The sequence below is a fragment of the Zingiber officinale genome, chromosome 3A (genome assembly GCF_018446385.1).
Source record: "Zingiber officinale cultivar Zhangliang chromosome 3A, Zo_v1.1, whole genome shotgun sequence".
NCBI lineage: Eukaryota > Viridiplantae > Streptophyta > Magnoliopsida > Zingiberales > Zingiberaceae > Zingiber > Zingiber officinale.
In genome coordinates this window covers 165,499,601-165,519,544 of record NC_055990.1, presented here as the reverse complement: position 1 = coordinate 165,519,544, position 19,944 = coordinate 165,499,601, and positions in this window count along the sequence as shown.

The following is a 19,944-nucleotide window of genomic DNA, read 5'->3' as shown; positions in this document are numbered from 1 at the left end:
TCAAAACAACTATGCTTCGAGCTTAAGTTTTTTATTTTATCAGGCTTAATAGTCTTTTTGCTCTTAAAAATTAGATTAAATTTATATTATTCTTTTATTTTTAATATATTATTGATAATTTTAAATTATAAAATTATAATTTTATATTTCTTTTATTTTAAAATCATTTTTAGATTTTAAAATGTTTATTTTTTAAAAAATAAGTATCCTGGGAGCCGAGTCAAGTGGTTAATACAATGTGACAATTAATATTGACGCTCCCGACAATTTCATACAATTGGTCCATGACTATTTGTGAGGAGATAAATAAAAAATCTATAGTTAATTATTATGGGATGAATATTTGTAGCGTAAGTAGAAAGTTGGTTTGACAGGCCGGAATGAGCAACGTAATTAAAAAAGCATTGAATGCAATGGTGACAATTAGATTGTTTAAGCGATTAATCAGACATCTAAGGATCAAATCCTAGTTATGTTATACTACTGGAATTTTTTTTTTAGTGAGATGACAACTCTAATAATGCTGCCACCTGGATGGATCTCTGCAAACACTTCTCAATTTACTCATCGATGGAAAATTACGAGAGATATCAAAACTGAATACATGAATTATTCTAAAAGAAATAGATAAAAAAAAATGTACTTTTAATCATTAGAGTAAAAGATGATATTATTGATTATACTGACATTCTAATATAGAGATAAAGAGTAAAAGATGATATCAGTGTAAGATTACACTGACACTAAAATATAAAGACAGATAAAATACGAAAGATATGGTCCTTTGTATCGACAAAAATTAGACACCTAATATAATATTTTATACAATTTAAAAATTAACTCCAAATTTTATTGAATTAAATATTCATGCACATACCAAGGACATCAAATATTGAGCTGCCAATTATATATAACCGGAATGAAGCCCATGCTTATAGCGAAGCCATTTGATCCTTTACTAATAACCGTGAAGAATTTTTCAAGGTACCATATAGTCTTCTTTTAGTTAGATAGCAGAAATCCTTAGTATTCAATACTCTTTTTTTAATATTTTGTTTGAATTGTAAAATTATAAAGCCCATGCTTAAGAGTTTCACTTAATTATTTGTCCATTAATTCTATACCAAAAGAGAGTAATTTTACATTTGATAATGCATTAATATTGTATGTAGTCCATCTAAAATGGTTGTCATGAACATTATACTTTTCACAATTAATGTGCGTGTTCAATGCTTATTAATGAATTTTATATCAATTTTTTTATTATAATGTTAAATTCTATAATTTCCTTGTCCTTACTAGCTTCTCCACTTAGTACATCCAAATACTTAAATAACTAAAATCAATTTTCCATTTAGATTTTAATCTACTCCATGTTAATCCAATAACACCATCAACTTTTTTTTTAATATATATATATAACACCATCAACTTTTTTTTTAATATATATATGTATATATAACCCCTACTTAATTGTTATCACCAATAAAAGAAATGTTAAGGCTGTGATTAACATTTTTTACACCAATCTACTCTAATAAATATAGAATTGTTATGTTCCATTTTTATTCTATATTTTATTTGTAAATCATAAAATAAAAATTACAAAAAAATTTGAAGCAAATAATAAATAAAATGTCAATAGTTATATAAGAGACAACTAGTTCGGTGCCACCAAAGGATAATTTTGAAGTATTTCTACTTGGAGAAAAAAAATTGAGTCGTAATATTTAGAGACTATATAAATATTTTATCGTGAATGTTTGGAGATTATATGAACATGCTACTGTTGTATGGTCAATAAAATGTACTTAACATACTTACATGATACGATTTATATAATTTCATTTAGTTTTTGCAATTAGAAAATAAAAGAGCTCATAAGTTTAACCATCATTTTATAGTGGTATGTTTCTTGATCAATAACAATACTAAAGGATTAATATAAATAGCAAGAAAAAATTAATCATTATACAAGATTAATGTGTAGTGTTTTTTTACATACTTCTCTTCTCACTTTTGCTTTTCTTTTTAATTTCCATTTATTTCTTTATTTTATTTTATTTTATTTCAGGGGCCAACGATCGCAGAAGTCGTCAGGTGAAGTGATAGTGGAAGTGGAGGAGGAGGAGAAAGGAAAAGGAAGAGGAAGAGGAAGAGGAAGAGGAGAAAGAGTGTTGGGATTTATTTTATATTGGAAAGATTTAGAAAAAATTATGAGGTTAAAATAATGTAGGATATTTTTATTGGTATGAAGTATTTTATAAAGAGATCAACAGTAAAGTCATGAGGGTTTATGTCCAAAGTGAATAATATTATGTCATTGTGAAGATATGTGGATATCTTTTGTGCACAACAACTAGTATCAAAGGCATGCTCTAGACTAGATATAATGTGGGATATATGGCCTTGAACGAAGTTAAGGATAGGCTTGGAGCAGATTAGGGTAATCGAATACTCGCAGGGATGACTTGGAGTGAGTCAAGATGATCAGATTCTCGCGAGGAAGGTCCGAAGTATGTCAAAGTGACTGGATACTCATAGTAAGGCCTGGAGCGGGTCAGGGTAACCAGATGTTCACAGGGAGGTCCAAAGTAGGTCAAAAGTGACCGATGCTTACAGAGAGACCTAGAGTAGGTCAGGGTAATCAGATATTCGCAGGGAGATTCGAAATTGGTCAAAAGTGATTAGATGCTCATAGAAAAACCTAGACCAGGAGAATAATGGTGGTCTTTCGTTTGATGGGAGGATTGTTGAGATTCAATCAAAATCTCAGATTGGAAAGATTTGAAAAAGTTCATAGAATTAAAAGGACATAAGGTATCTCTATTGACATGAAATCTTCTAGAGATAACCCAAAAGTAAAACTTTGATTTTATTTATTTATTTGTTTATCATTTATGTTTGATTCAAATGCCAATTAAGTCCTGACGTGCTGAACAATTAATTAGATATTTAAGATTTAAAAAGATTTTCTTATATTGGATGAAAATTGATTATTCAGAAGTGCAGTTTTTTTTATTGATGTATCATTATATTTATTAGTTGATGGGATGGATTTCTCATCAACTAATCAACTTATATGATGTATCTTCTCATAAATTACGGTCTAGAAGATTTAATTTTGACTGATTATTTAGGTGGACCTACGTAAATATTTTCATACAATCGGATCGGATGCTAAGCTTAGGTTGCATTTTCAATTCTTGATAGTTTATATTTTTTAAGGAGTAATCAAAATTGCCATAATTTAAAAAATAATGAAAGGGAAAGAAACAATCAATTATAGCATGTATGCTCTATTCAATCTTTTCTCTTCAAATTTAATAAAACTTGCTCGATGAAAAATAATATACTATGTTTCTCTAATTGGTAAAAATTTCAAATTAATTGGATCAAATCGAATTGATTTTTTTTTTCCAGACAAATCGAACCGAATCAATTTTTGATAAAAATCGAATCAAACCTAATCAAATTTTCAATAAAACCAAATAAACCAAACCGAACAAATCGAATAAGTCAATTTTTTCTAAAAATTTAATTTGACTTAATAAAAATTTGGTTCAATTTAAAATTTATGGTGTAAAAAATCGATTTGGATAAAAAAAATTAATCTATTTGGTCAATTTGATTTAACCGAATAAAAAAAATTCAAAATCGAACCCGAACTGAATTAACCAAATTAATCAATTTTTTGAAGAAAAAAAATCAAATTTCCAAATAAACTGAACCAAATTTTTAAATTCCATCGATTTATTCTATTTAACCGAATTTTTGCTCACCCCAACATGCCAAGCGTAGTTTGCATCTCAATTCTTGATAGTTATTTTTTTTTTTAGAAAAAAATATTGGAGTAATCAAAATTAACATAATTAAAAAATTAGTAAAAAGGAAAGAGACAATGGAGTATGCTCTTATCTTTTTTTTTCCAATCCCTCTTACGCAAGTGTCCTCCATTTAAGCTAATGATTTCATACCTTCAATGAAATGCTTGAGTTTGGTGATTATAACTTTTAAAAAAAACCCTTAAAATCCTCTGTTGAAATTAATCGATATATGCAAGTGAAAATTATGCATGATGTTGGTCATTGTGTGTCGAAGAAGTCGGTCTAATAAAGTTTATAACTGGCAATCATTGAAAGCTTGCCTTATAAATCCAACATAAGAAAATTTGTCAATGGTCGATTCAAACGAAATATATTCCTTATAATAGATATAATCATCTCATGTACCACAGTAAGACATCTATATTATCACTGAATTATCATTTTTTTTCCTTATAACAAATATAATTCCCCTCCTTTGGATATATTATTAGTGAAATTACGTAAGTTGAAATTATTATTAAGAATAACCTTGACCCCAAAGAAAAGCATTTAATATTCTCTAATGGAAAAATCATATATTCTACATTAAACTCTTCCATTACAATAATAAATAAATGGAGAACCGTCCATGAGATTTTCATTTCATATGGCTCCTCCCTTTTTTCTGTGTATGGTACTAAGAAAAATAATTCATAAAATTTAAATTTGATTATTCTCATTATGAACTGAAAAGAGCTAGTTTTTTTACAAGAATACAAGAAATATCTAGCTAATCTTTCTATAAGAGATTTTTTATTAACACCAACTGTATTAGTATTCAGATGTATTTCCTTTAATAAATATATTGATTCATCTAACACAGATGGCTTTTGTACACGTACAAGAATCTTGCATGCATGCTCTATTCACTCTTTTCTCTCCAAATTTGATAAAACTTGCTCGATGAAAAATCATATACTATGTTTTTCGGATGAATATTCGATTAAAATTGAATCGAACCGAATTAATTGAATCGAATCGAATTGATTTTTTTTTTCAAACAAATTCAAACCGAATCGATTTTTGATAAAATCAAATCGAACCGAACCAAACCGAATTTTCAATAAAATCGAATAAACCAAATCGAACAAACCGAATAAATCGATTTTTTCTAAAAATTTAATTTGGCTTAATAAAAATTTGGTTCGGTCTAAAATTTATGATCTAAAAAATTGATTTGGTTAAAAAAATTCAATCTATTCGGTCAATTCGATTTAATCGAATAAAAAGTTTAAAATCGAACCCAAACCGAATTAACCAAATTAATCGTTTTTTTAGAGAAAAAATCGAATTTCGACTAAATCGAATTGAATTTTTAAAATTAATCGATCTAGTCAAACTTTTGCTCACCACTACATGCAACATGCTAAGCTTAGATTGCATTCTCAATTTTTGATAGTTATTGATTTTAGAAAAAAATATTAGAGTAATCAAAATTGTTATAATTAAAAAATTAGTGAAAACGAAAGAGAAAGGAAATCAATAGGCTTACATTAATAGCTAAGAAATCAATCATGATTTCATATACCATGTTTTTATGGAAAACATGCTAAGTTTACCTTGCATTGATATTTATTTTTTTTAGAAAAAAATATTGGAGTAATAAAAATTGCCATAATTTAAAAATTAGTGAAAAGGAAAGAGATCAACAAGGGAAATAAATGGGTTTATTTTAATAGCTAAATCTCATTGTAAGATATGCTCTTATCGTTTTGATTTCATACCTTCATCGTCGTCTCCTGCCTTGTCCCTCTCTCATTATATAAATCGTCGTCCCATATCTGTTTCTCCACCAATCTGGAACGACAAGGCTCAGGAGGAGAAGATGAATGCCAACCGCGGAAAGAACATCTTGGGTTTGAGCATGACCGGGGTCAAGGACGCCGGCGATAGGGTGTACCCGAAGTCGTCGGTCCTCGAGCTCGACCTTCTAAGCAAGGTCGGAGCGATCAAGGCCGAGCCCGCTTACCCAGAACCCGCGCCGAGAGTGTTCTCGTGCAACTACTGCCCGAAGACGTACCCCAACCCTCAGGCTCTAGGTGGGCATCAGAATGCTCACAGGCGCGAGCGAAACCTCGCCATGCGAGGCGCCGCCGCGGAATTTCTGCAGTACGCTGGCCGGAGGCGCGACGTACCAGTGCGCTCCGTGATCCACATGCCGTACCTCGGTGCTCCGGCCGCATCCGCCGCTGCAGGTGGGCTGTTGTACAGTCGCCACAACGGATATTTGCAGTCCTACCCTGCAGCGTGGAGAGAAGTGCCGGCACTTCCGGCGCCGGCTGTTAAGCTCGAAGTGGAGTCGATCGGGAGGCAATGTATAGGAGGGGAAGGCGGAGGATCATATTCGAACGCAACGCCAGGAGACTCGTCCAACTTTATTGACTTGACACTTAGACTTTAGACTCGTCGTTACGTTGGTTGGCTCCACAATTATGCATGTCTGCTTGTCTATTGGTTCTGTTCTAATTTCTAGCTATTTTTACTGAAATAAATCTGATATATATATATGATTTAAGAACAGTAGAAAAATTTATATAAACTTATCATTTTCTATTGATCGCATGACTAAAACTGCAAATCAAATTTCAGTTCTCGGCCATCATAAACTGTAATTCAAATTAATTAAATAGGTCTGGAAACATGCAATATATAATAATGCAAATCAAAAAGCAAAGGAACTCAAAAATATTTAAATATTTAATTAATTTTTCTCGTAAATGAAGAAAAATGCTTTGAGGAACAAACTCAGGATTTGTTGATTGACTTAATAATACTCGATCAAATAAAGGTAAAATTTGTTACCTTCAAATTTATTTGAAACAATTGAATTTGGAATATGTTAATAGGAAACTACACTACTAATAGGGATAGCTATATATGTCTCTTTTTAAGATATTTCTATTTATTATTTTAAAATTTTATAATTCTTCCATTTGATGTAAATCTAGCAATATTTAAGATGTTTCATTTCGATATATATGATGGAGCATATGATTGTAGATTTGTACATAAATTAAACATGCAATACTAATGTAATGCAAATTAGGAAGCGAAGAAACTCAAAAATACGAAGAAAAATGGTTTGAGGAATAAACCGAGGGGTTTGTGGATTGACTTAATAATACTCAATCAAATAAAGGTAAAATTTGTTTCCTTCAAATTTAGTAGTCTAGTATTACTATGGTGGGAGTATAAACGATGCTCACGAGATCGATAAGGTAAAGTCAATATTATAGGATCGGTGCACGTGAAAGGGAAATGAATCACATGTCTTTAAAAATCTTTAACTTTTTTAATTAAAGTGCAGTGAAAAAATAGACTAAGTAAGAAAGAACAAAAGAAAAAGAACATCAGTAATTTTTTTACTTAATTCGGAATCTCTGTCGACTCCTATTCCAAGATTCACGATCTCTTGGACCGTATCGATCGGTAATTTACCAAAAAACTCTTCTGGAATTGCCGGAAGAGTGAAACAAGTACAGAAATAAAGAATAGTGTAACAATCTACATGGTCTTTTGAATAATAACAATGTAACTAACTTTAATTAAAATTTACCAACACTGGATTGTCGAAATTTAGAGCTCGTGTGTTGATGTCGATCTGTCGACAGCGGTTGGATATCTTAATCAGTAGCGCAATGGCAGTACAGCGTGCTCGGAGTAGCAGAAGAGTCGTAGTAACTTGAAAATGAATTGTATTGTTCTACTGGTCGAACAACCCTTTTAAGGAGTGTTGAGGACGCCTCCAGCCTTTCCAGAGGCGTCTTTAGCTACAAAAATTATCCCACAAGTTTCCAGGTACTCCGAGGTGCCTCTAATGCAGTTCGAGGTTCCTCCAACGCACTCCAAGGCGCCTCCCCACCGTGAGATCTTTATCCTCAAAGTTCATCCATGCAAGGGTGCCTCCGCTGGATCCAGGGCACCTCCACGCCACTCCGAGGCGCCTCCTTGACCTTTCGAGGAGCCGCAGATATTGTTCATTCAAGGCTAATTTTTGCACACTTACTCCTACAATGTATGTTAGCCCAAATAACAAAAAATAACCTATAAAATACAGTTATCACAATAAAAAAAAATGACTATTAATTAGATTCTATCTTCCTGAGACTAGGATCCAGTTATGATCTCAGCTTAGACTTCTAAAATGGATCTAAGCCGGACCAACACCTAAAGTCCTTAATTGGTACTCGTCCGCACTAGATCACTTTCCTTCAGAGACTCACCTCACTTATCATGGGGAATACCTATGGACTAAAAAGGAGCAAACAGATTTCGTAGCAAATGGCAAAACAAAATTCTATCTGCTAACTGTTCTTCCTCCCCAAGAAGTAAATAGAATCGGTAGCTATGACTTGGCTAAAGAACTCTAGAAAAAATATCTAGAATTACAAGAAGGAACCTCGGAGGTGAAACTAGCAAAATGAGACTTGCTCCGTAACTAAATAAACAATCTTTGACTTGAAGAAGCAAAAACAGTTGCTCATCTACACGGAAGAATCAAGGAACTAATCACTATTAACGATTCTCAGAGAAACGGTAACTAATCGAGACTCATAAAGGTATGCTTGAAATGTGTTCCCGAGAACACCGGAATAGACGTCTATAGTAGATTCCTATTATATCTCCAAGAACCTTAAAGTAAGTTCACTAGAAAATCTTTTTTTTTACTTTCAAATTACACGAGTCTCGGTGTATAGGATAAATAAATGGACTACTAAATTAGAACCTACCATACAAGCCCAAAAGAGCGGACCAGATTCAGACTCATCGATTGATGAAGACGAAGCAGCTTTCATGGCAAGAAAATTTTCTAAGTTTTTTAATCTAATAAATTTAACAAATTGCAGGCTAAGAAGCTTGTTCCAAGAAAAGGAAAAATAAGATGTTATAACTGTCAAGAAGAAGGGCACATCAAGGATGACTACCCGAAACCGAAAAAAAAGGAAAAAAAATAAAGGGCCAAGTAAACCAAAGCACACAAAAATCTAAAGACAATGTGAAATGAGTAATCATCAGAGTCTGAACTGGAGGAGTATGCCGGACTAGCATGGCGAGTCACCAAGAGGAGAGTATCGATGAAGGGAAAGCAGCAGCGAAAGGGGGAGCATACTGTTAGACACAAACAATCTACCGGAGATTTTAGGAGTATTAGCTGAATTCAAATAACACTGATTTAAATTCAACTTACAGTAGAGATGACCTGAGCGAATAATCTCAGGCTACCAGCAGGGGCTGGTTTGGCGGGTCGGTCGGGTCGGCGGGTCGGTCGGGTCGGTCGGTTGGCTAGGTCGGCGTGCAACAGAACAGGTCTTGACAGAAAGGAAGACCAGGTCTGTTTAGAGTAGAATGAGAATGACCAGGTCTGTTCAGAGCAGATCTGCAGAACATAAGACCAGGTCTGCAGAGCAGTCTCGACAGAGCAGTAAGGTCGGGCAAAATCTCGATCGGGCAAGTAGCAGTTTCCTTGAAACAGATTCGCCCCCACCTCCGGCTGTGCTTCGAGGCTTATTTGGGAGGTCTGTTTCCCAGGATACAACGGTCTGACAGCGAACTCCACCAAGCACCGGTGGTCACGGCGAATTGAGTGGTATTCGAAAGCTACCGCGGGCAATCTGAGGGGAATGAGGAGGAGAGCTTTTTCTTGCTTTTGCTGTGTTATCTGCGTAACCTTTTGTCGGCATTCGTGTGCGCAGGTCACGCTCGCGCACGAGTCAACTTGGTTCAATATAATCCGGGCCCTGGATTTGCACCCCCCTACTCACCCACACGTGAGAGAGAGCTTCACCCCATGAATTTGTTCACATCCTCAGTGCATGTAAATCAATATAAACCAACAAACTTGCCTTGAAACTTCCAATGTGGGACTAAAGTCTCATTCACAATGGAGCTTCTTCTCTTCCACCTCTTCTCCATTCTTACTTATTCAACACATACAACTTCGAGTTTGATATAGTAAGTGAGATATACCTTCTACCTCTTAATCAATTCTATTGTAGAAAAATATTAATCTCTAAATCTTTATATAAGCTAAAATTTAAGAATAATAAATTAAAAAGGAAAATATTGATTTGAAAGTAAAATTAGCTAATGTATGCCCAATACAATTATTTGATAAAATCAAAAATAAAAATGAAAAATTAAAAGAAGAAATAGAATTACTCAAACAAAATTCTGCATGCTCAAATACCTCTCTAAATTCAAATGTTAGATATAGTATTAGGCTTAATTAGTATTTACGATTTCACAAAAACCAAATTGCACAAATAGCTAGAACTTATATTCCTAAAAATTATTTGATAAATCTAATAGGTAAAATTCTATATTGGATTTCCAAATCATACTTAATATAATTTAAATTAATCTTATGCATGCTTTAAAATTTAATGTGTTTTATCTTACACATTGTTTAAATAAATTAATTATTTATCATTCTTACTATTAGTATTTCGAGTTGAATTTTTTTACCATGCTATCTTATGATTTGATCTATTAACAGAGAATTATTTCAAAATATTTAACTGTTATATGATTTGTTTTGAATTTTTTTAATGAAATTCATCCTATTAAAATTAAAAAAATGTTTCACAGATCTATTTTTAAAAAATATATTTTTCTATGATAAACATTATATTATCTGTAAACATAAAACTTTTTGAAATTTTATAATGGTTATATTATTTCTTTATGAATTTTTCAATGAAAAGCATAATTTTAAATTAAAAAATGTTCTCAGATTTATTTTTGAAAATTTTATTTTCCTGTGATATGTTCCCTATCACAAGAAATTTTTTCGAGATTTTTCAATCATTATATCTGAATTATTTTAAATATTTTATAGAAAATAATATTTTTATTATTAAAACTTATTAAGACTTTATTTATGTAAAATTTAATATATTTTTAAGATAAACATCATATCTTAGATGCTCACAAAAATTAAAATGACTTTTCAAAGTCAAAAACCACATTTTAATCAAAATATATATTTCTGTCTCAAAATAGTTATTTTTATACTCGAAATTTTTAATTTATTCATGAAAATTTTTCCACCGATCAGAAACCCATCTTTGACCGCGATAAAATTTTTCATGATTTTTTGAAAAGTTAAAATAATTTTTAAAATTAATTTTACAAAATCTATGACTTAATACTTCAAAATTTCTCTATAAAATAATTTTAATGACAATACAAAAATATAGAAATTTTGGTATAGAACACCCATGAAAGCTTTTCTGATATTTTTTTCATTTATTTTTTTCCAATTTTGTTTTTTATATGATCAAAGGGGGAAAATATATGGATGCTAAGTTTAAGGGGAGATATTATTGCTTTTCATTGTATTAATTTTAGTACATTTCATATTTGCAATAACATGATATATTTGCTGCAATTTTAATTAGCATATTTTATTTTAACCCTAACTTAACTCGGGTTGATGCACAGTAAAAAATGAGAGATTCTAAATACCCCAAGTTGATTTTGATGTGATCCACTTGTTGGATCGAGACGCTTTGTAAAAACTTGTCTTTTTTGTTTTAAAAACCAGAGTATGCAACGGAAAAAGAAATAGATAGAAACGGAAAAGACACGAATACAAGGATTTACTTGGTTCAGAGTCTTCGGCGACTTCTACACCAAAACCCATGTCTCACGGATATATCAATGAGCAATCTACTAAATGCCTCTTCCAGAACAGCTGGAAGAGGTAATCAAATACAAGCGATTGGGACAGTGTAACAGCCTATACTTCTCCTTTTTAAAGCAGTAATAAAAATTACAACACTTTAATAAAATATTACCAATACATAAGAGCTCTCGTGTGTTGCTGTCAATCTACTGGAGATGATCGGATGACTCAGAAGAGTAGCTTGGTGGCAGAGATACTTCTATGAAGCAGTAGTAGGAAGTCGGAGTAGTTGGAAAGCTGATTCGGCACATAGGAGCTTATGTAGTAGTTGTGTTTGATAGCATGGGTGAAACACCATTATAAAGGGTGTGGAAGGCACCTTCTAGAGCCTTGAAGGCGCCTCCAACCTGCAAAGTTTAATCTCGAAGTTCATTCTCCTTATCTGTGATGAAGTCTGATTTTTTATCTTGCAAAAGGCGTCTTCCATGGCACTGAAGGCGACTTCCATACCATGGAAGACGCCTCAGACACTATTTTCCCGAGGCCTTTTGTGCTTATTTTGCCTTATAAAAAGTGTTAGTCCAATAACCTAAAAGGCAATGTTAGCATAATAATAATAAAAAATAGTAATTAGATCCTATCTCCCTGAGACTAGGATCTAGTCAGAGTCTCAATTTAAGTTTTCGAAATTGACCTAAATTGGACCGACGCCTACTGTCCCTTTGAACGGGGGTGCGTTCTCACTTAGTCACTTTCCTCCAGTGACTTACCTCTACTTACCAGGTATAGAGATACCTTCCAGAATCACACGTCTAGACTTCGAGAATCAAACATCCCGACCTAGCAGAATTGTACATCCGATCTTCTTCAATCTAGAATAGCACATCCCGACCTACCAGAATCGGACATCCGGTCTTCAAAAATCATACATCCTGACCCTTACCAAAATCCCACATTTGGACTTCTACTTGTCGGGAATCAAACATCTCAACTTACCGGAATCACACATTCAGTCTTCAACCAATTAGGAATCAAACATCCTGACTGGGGTTAGTCAACTCTGCACACTCGATAACAAGGTTAGACCACGATAACACCTAACTTAACTCACTTGTCATTCATCAAAACCTTGAGTTAGATTGTTAGTGTAAATTGCACCAACACAACCAAGTTAAGTTATGTCTTATTGTATTTAATTCTTGTGTATAAGTGTGCAAGAACTTAGAAACACAAGAAGTCAAGCGGAAGATACAGCTAGTGAAAAAGATGACACGAGAAAAGAACTGACGGGATCGGTGCACCTGAAGGACGAGGCGTTGCGGAAGAGTACACCGGTAGGCAAGAAGGATGTGCACGATGTTCGAGGGACAAAAAGCTAGAAAGGAAGCCTACTCGAGGAGAAGGTCGGAGTTGAGTTTGCGTGAGCTCAACTCCGGTTAATCGGAGCATCACCCACGCGAAAAGATTAGCTAAGGAGCCGTTTTGCCTCAAGGATGGCGCCTACAATGACTTGAAAGACGTCTTCCAGCCTGTTAGAGGTGCCTTTAGTAGTTGTTGGCCGAAGATAAACTTTTATCTTCGGCGGATAAAAGTTATCACGTTGGAGGCGCCTTGGACCTTATTGAAGGCGCCTTCATGCCGCGGATAATATTTTTCAGGAGCTATAAAAAGACCTCTGGACTTAGGAATTCCACAACAACTTCAGTAATCATTTCCTAGCTAATACTTGAGCTATTCAAAGAGTGTAAAAACCTTCTTCGCGTTTAACAAAGGAGATATTTTTAGTGGAGCTTTGCGACCACCTTGGATTAACAATCATCTAGGTTGTAACCAAGTAAAAATCCTAGTCTCTTATTTATTTCTTTTTAAGTTGTTATTTATTTTAATGTTATATTTCTCTGCTAAAATAACTAGATTCATTGAGCTTGCAGGAAAGTCCTAAGTTGTCTTAGGCAAAAGTTCTAATGGATTATAGGCAGGTGGAAAACCCTAGGGGGTGGTAGCCCTAGGTCCTAGGGGGCGGTAACCTTAGGTGGTGGAAAGTCCTAGTTGTAGTTAGGCAGGTGGAAAATCTTATGGGATGGCAACCCTAGGTCTTAGGGGGTGGAAAACCTAGGCTGAAGAAAACCCTAAGGGATAGTAACCCTAGGTCCTAGGGGACGGTAACCCTAGGTCCTAGAGGGCGGTAACCCTAGGCTGAGGAAAACCTTAGGGGATGGTAACCCTAGGTCCTAGTGGGTGGTAACCCTAGGCAGAAAGTCCAGTCGGTCTGGCGGATCGATTTGGCAATAGACAAACTCTTTTGAGAGGAGTAGGTGAGGATGTGTTCCCCGGCGAGGGAACAGTAGGTGTTGGTTCAACCTAGAGTTTCATCGAAACTCAAAGTCAAAACCGAACAGTCAGAGGCTGTCGAATTTCAGTTTATATATATTATCTTATGCCTACACTAACTTTATTTTGCAGAAAATAAAGGAGCTGAAAAAAGCTAGTCCGGGCGCTCGGAAGGGGTTCGGATGCTTGGAACTGTTCCGAGCACCCCGAGCTGGTCCGGGCACCCAGAGTCGGTCCAGGTGCCGAGAACCCAAAAGTTATCGCTAAGTTGATGTGGCGTATGCAGAGTGGTCGAGCCACGTGGTGCGAGCGCCCGAAATGGCCTATAAAGGCAGCTTCGACCAAGAGCTTCGGTACAACATTCAGAATGACTTTCTTCTCTTGCATGTTGTCGAGAAAACACTTCGACGACGCCCTAAAGCTCCGACGACAGCCAAGAACAAGAATATTCAGATCTGTAGTCGTCGGTATTCTTTACTTTGGAGTTGTTTTTAATATTATAATTGCTTACTTATACTTTTTTGGAATTGATAGTAGATTGCCCAGTGAAAGCACTCTTACATGCGAGCCTTGGAGCAGGAGTCGACACAGGCTCCAAACCAAGTAACTAAAAGTGTTAGTGATTGCTTTTAAATTATTTCTATATTCCGCTACGTATTTACTTTGAGTTTTTCGAAACGAATAAAATAGGCACGGGCACTATTCCCCCCCCCCCCCCCCTAGCGCTTTTCGATGCTACACCCTCTTGTCAGCCTACCTACTCTTACAAGGTTAAGCTCAGGCGAAGTAAAAGAGTTCGACTGGAAAAAACCTACGTAATGAATTTCATTACTTTCATTTTGGAAAGTAAGTCCCAAAGCTACTCAGAAGAAGCACGATCTTCTGATGTGCCTCACTGAAAAGAGACAATTACATATGAGATAGACTTTATCTTGTAAATTACACTTGAGAATTTATAAATTTTCCTTATGGAAGTAAATCATGTTGCAAGTGAATTTTCAAGGATAACATAAAATTAGATGTCACAATTAATAAGTACAAGGATAAATTGATAATCAAAGAATACTGATAACGAGAAGACCTTGATTACTTTGATATATATTCTTCGGTGTCGAGAATAACCTTCATTTGAGTATTATTGTCTATCACACTCTATGAAAATGGAAATACATCATATGGATATAAAAATAACATTTTTAAATAGAGATTAAGAAGAGAAAATTTATATGGAGCAACCTGAAGGGTTTTGGGCTAGGACAAAAAATAAGATTTATAGATTGGTGAAGTCATTATACGACTTGAAACGTGTACCAAAACAGTGACATAAGAAATTTGATAATACCATGAAGGAATATGAATTTAATATCAATGAATATGATAAATATGTTTACATGAAAACCACAGAAAATGATTATGTTTTCTTGTGTCTATATATAAATGACATATTTATCATTGAAACAATGATAAGATAATCAAATCCACTAAATATATGTTAAACACAAGATATTGTTGGAACCCCATGATTGTTTTTGGTGTGATCAACCAAGTTAGGTTTGGTTCTGTTATGTTTTGATCCTTGTGTCTAAGTGCGCAGGAACTTAGGAGCACAGGAAGTCGAGCGGAAGACGTAGTTAGCGAGAAGGATGACACAGGAGAGAGTCGACGGACTCGGTGCATCTGAGGGACGACGTGCTGCGGAAAAGCTTCGGCCAAAAGCTTCGGTACAACATTCAGAACGACTTCTTCTCTTGCATGTTGCCGAGAAAACACTTCGACGACGCCCTGAAGCTCTGACGACAACCAAGAACAAGAATATTCAGATATGTAGTCGTCGGTATTCTTTACTTTGGAGTTGTTTTTAATATTATAATTGCTTACTTATACTTATTTGGAATTGATAGTAGATTGTCCAGTAAAAGCACTCTTACGTGCGGGCCTTGGAGTAGGAGTCGACACAGGCTTCGAACCAAGTAACTAAAAGTGTTAGTATTGCTTTTAAATTATTTCTATATTCCGCTACGTATTTACATTGAGTTTTTCGAAACGAATAAAATAGGCAAGAGCACTATTCATCCCCCCCCCCCCCCCTCTAGCGTTTTTTGATGGGACACCCTCTTGTCGGCCTACCTGCTCTTACAAGGTTAAGCTCAGACGAAGTAAAAGAGTTCGACTGGAAAAAAACCTACGTAATGAGTTTCATTACTTTCATTTTGGAAAGTAAATCCCAAAGCTACTCAGGAGAAGTGCGATCTTCTGATGTGCCTCACTGAAAAGAGACAATTACATCTGAGATAGACTTTATCTTGTAAATTACACTTGAGAATGTATAAATCTTCCTTATGGAATTAAACCACTAGGTTGCAAGTGAATTTTCAATAATAACATAAAATCAAATGTCACAATTAATAAGTACAAGGATAAATTGATAATCAAAGAATACTGATAACAAGAAGACCTTGATTACTTTGATATATATTCTCCGGTGTCGAGAATAACCTTCATTTGAGTATTATTGGCTATCACACTCTATGAAAATGGAAATACATCAGATGGATAACCTCTTTAAATAGAGATTAAGAAGAGAAAATTTATATGGAGCAATCTGAAGGGTTTTAGGCTAGGACAAAAAATAAGATTTATAGATTGGTGAAGTCATTATACGACTTGAAACGTGTACCAGAGCAGTGACATAAGAAATTTGATAATACCATGAAGGAATATGAATTTAATATAAATGAATATGATAAATATGTTTACATGAAAACCACCGAAAATGATTATGTTTTCTTGTGTCTATATATAAATGACATACTTATCATTGAAACAATGATAAGATAATCAAATCCACTAAATATATGTTAAACACAAGATATTGTTGGAACCCCATGGTTATTTTTGGTGTGATCAACCAAGTTAGGTTAGGTTCTGTTATGTTTTGATCTCTGTGTTTAAGTGTGTAGGATCTTAGGAACACAGAAAGTTGAGCGGAAGACGTAACTTGCGAGAAGGATGACACAGGAGAGAGTCGACGGACTCGGTGCGTCTGAGGGACGACGTGCTGCGGAAGAGTACATCGGTGGATGAGAAGGACGCATGCGGCGATCCGAGGGACGAGAAGCCGGGGAGGAAGACTGCTCGAGGAGAAGGTCAAAATTAGATTCGGGTGAGCCTTATTTCAATTGTCCGAAATCACCCATGTGAAAGAGCAAGAGGAAGAGGAAGAGGAAAAGAAGTTGAAGCCTTCTGCTAGAAGGTGCCTTCACTAAGCATGGAAGGCGCCTTCAAGCCTTCATGGAAGGCGCCTTTCATGGCTATGGAAGGTGCCTTCGACTAGACTGGTTCGAGCCATTGTAGTGGATAAAATTTTATCCAGCGGTGCCTCACTAGAGGCGCCTTAAGCCCTATGGAAGGCGCCTTAAGCCTGCGGATAAATTTTCAAGGACTATAAAAAGACCACTGGACCTAGGAAAGACGTAACAACTTGAGTATTTATTTCTTAGCAATAGTCTGAGCTTTCACTGTGCGTAAGAGGCATCTCTGCCTTCGCCGAAGGAGATTCTTAGTGAGCTTTCATCTGTCTTGAATTAACAACCACCCGGTTGTAACCAAGTAAATTCCGAGTCTCTTTCTTTTAGTTTCGTATTGTTTATTTTTATATTATTGTTGCTAATCTAAGTTGAAAGTCGAGAAAGGTGTTTTGTTTTAGTGTTTCAAGTAACTCAACCCTCTCCAGCCGGCCTACCCGATCCTTCAAGTGGTATCAAAGTCTAACAGTTTCAGGAGGACTAACCGCCGGACGAAACACACGAGATGGTCGGATCAAGCATTCACCCACCAAAGTTTGAGGGGGAGTTCGCCAACTGGAAAAAGAAGATGGAGGTATTTTTTCAAAACTGTTTTCGATTTATTTTTTAATAATGGAGTTTGGTTTTGTAGCAACCAAAGGTAAAGAAAAATACCACTGGACCCAAAAACAGTGTGACGATTTTACGTCAAATGGTAAAGCTGAATTTCATCTTTTAAGCGTACTATCGGTTGAAGATCTCGACAAAATCGGCGACTACCAAAGTGCAAAAGAACTTTGGGAAAGGTTCTTGGAGCTCCATGAAGAACAAAAAGAAGTCGAATCCAACTCCTCGATGAACACCAAGTCATCATTAGAAGAATCTAAAACCGAGGAAATCGTCGAAACAACTATAATTGCTGAGTACCTACCAGAAGATGAAGCAAGCTTGTCTGAAATGAGCATCGATGAAGGGAGAGCGTCAACAAAAAGAAAACAGCAGTTCAGGGGAGCTAGGGACAACGAGATTGACAAGGTAAGTCAGATACGATTTCTTCTACCTGATAAGTTGCTTAAATTTGTTAAATTATTAACTAAAGACTATTATAAACTTAAAAAAGAAAACAAATAATTAAAAATAATTTTAGTCAAATCTTGTCTGTTAGAAGATTTTGAAAAATTAAAAATTGAAAATGATAAATTGAGGACACAAGTAGAAAACTTAGAAAATCATACATGTTTAACTATTAAAGCTCAAAATTTAAAAGACTAAGCTGATATCTTAGATTTCACAGGGGTCAAATTAGAAAAATTCTCAAAAGTTATGTGCCCCCAAAATTCTTGATTAATCCTATAGGAAGGAATCTATATTGGATTCCAAAAACTTGCATAAATTAAAGTAAAATTGGACTTAGAGCTTTCAGAAAAGTTAAATTTTTAGGCTTTGTCTAGAAGTGGTTGATGATCCAATAACCAAGAAGGTCTAGTGTCTCGACACAGTTTAGAAATCAATTACTGAATTGAATATTTAATTGACAAACTGTAAGATTGTGAAATTAAGATAATACTTTTAATCTTTGTCAATTGTTTAAAAATTTCATTACTTAGATTTTTTTGCAAAAAATTTAAAGTTTCTAAAAACACTGATGTTGTTATTTTTTTAACAAAATTATTTTTAAAGTTTGTCAAAAATTTTAAAATTATTTTCAAAATTATGTTAAAAACTTGATAAGTTCTTTCAATTTTTTTTTTCTGAAAAATTTACCCTTAGATTTTTTTTGGTACCCCAATTTTTTATGTGATCAAAGGGGAGAAGGAAAGATTAAGTCTAGGGGAAGGTAGTTCAATTTAATTTTTAAATTAAAATTGAAAATATTTTTACATTTTATTGCATAATTACAATTTTATTATCTTTACTTGGTATTGCAATTTTATTATTTTTACTTTATGGTTAGTTTACCCTAACTTAACTTAGGTTGCTCACATCAAAAAAGAGGGAGATTGTTGGAACCTCAAGGTTGTTTTTGGTGTGATCAACCAATTTAGGTTAGGTTCTGTTATATTTTGATCCTTGCGTCTAAGTGTGCAGGAGCTTAGGAGCACAAGAAGTCGAACGGAAGATGCAGTTAGCGAGAAGGACGACACGGGAGAGAGATAACAAGCTCAATGCATCTGAGGGGCGAGGTGCTGCAGAAGAGTACACGGGTGGACGAGAAGGAGGCGCGCAGCGGCTTGAGGGACGAGAAGCCGGGGAGGAAGGCTACTCGAGGAGAAGGTCAAAATTAGGTTCGGGTGAACTTTATTTCGGTTGGCCGAAATCACCCAAGCGAAAGAGCAAGAGGAAAAGGAAAAGAAGCTGAAGCCTTCTGCTGGAAGGCATCTTCACTGTGTATGGAAGGTGCCTTCAAGCCTTCATGGAAGGCGCCTTCCTTATGCATTGAAGGCGCCTTCAACTCATCATGGAAGACGCCTTCCATGGCTATGGAAGGCACCTTCGACCAGGCTGGTTTGAGCCATTCAAGTAGATAAAACTTTATCCACTAGCACCTCACTGGAGGTATCTTTCAGCCCTATGAAAGGCGCCTTCAGCCTGTAGATAAGTTTTTCCAGGGGCTATAAATAGACCCCAGAACCTAGGAAAGACGTAACAACTTGAGTATTCATTTCCTAACAATAGTCTGAGTGTGTTAGAGGTTTCTCCGCCTTCATCGAAGGAGATTCTTAGTGAGCTTTCATTTAGCTTGGATTAACAACCACCCCACTTGTAACCAAGTAAATTCTAAGTCTCTTTCTTTTAGTTTCGTATTGTTTATTTTTATGCTATTGCTGTTAATCTA